Raw genomic sequence first — 578 nt, 5'->3', positions numbered from 1 at the left:
CCCTGGGCAGGAGTTTTGTTGGTTTGTTTTTAAGATAACTTTTTTAAAAAATACATATTTTTATTGATTTCAGAGAGGAGGAAGAGGGAGAGAAAGATAGAAACATCAATGACGAGAGAGAATCATTGATTGGCTGCCTCCTGCACGCCCCACTCTAGGGATCGTGCCCACAACCTGGGCATGCACCCTGACCTCCTGGTTCATAGGTCTACGCTCCTAGTTCATGAGCCACGCCGGCCAGCTGGGCTGCCCTGGGGAGAATTTCACTTTGTTCTTACTTAGTTTCTCAATTCTCTTATCTTTACCTGTCCCCCTCTGGCCCAACACTAATGATCTCATGCACATGCAGATCTTTACAGCTTACTTTCACATTCACACTCTCATTTAACCCTTCCTGAGAGGAATGCATTCCCAGCATTCCCATTGTGCAGAGGAGGAAAACCGAGGCCCAGAGGAATGAAATGGCTCCTGTACCTTATGGGCAGAGTTAAGTGTCCCCGCAGGGTGTGCCTGCATTGCATGGGTGTGGGAGGGCCAGAGAGAAGAGCCCGTGACATGGGCAGAAAGGAGATAACTGT

This window comes from Myotis davidii, unplaced genomic scaffold (genome assembly GCF_000327345.1).
Source record: "Myotis davidii unplaced genomic scaffold, ASM32734v1 scaffold710, whole genome shotgun sequence".
NCBI classification, from domain to species: domain Eukaryota; kingdom Metazoa; phylum Chordata; class Mammalia; order Chiroptera; family Vespertilionidae; genus Myotis; species Myotis davidii.
Note: the sequence above shows the minus strand (reverse complement) of the source record.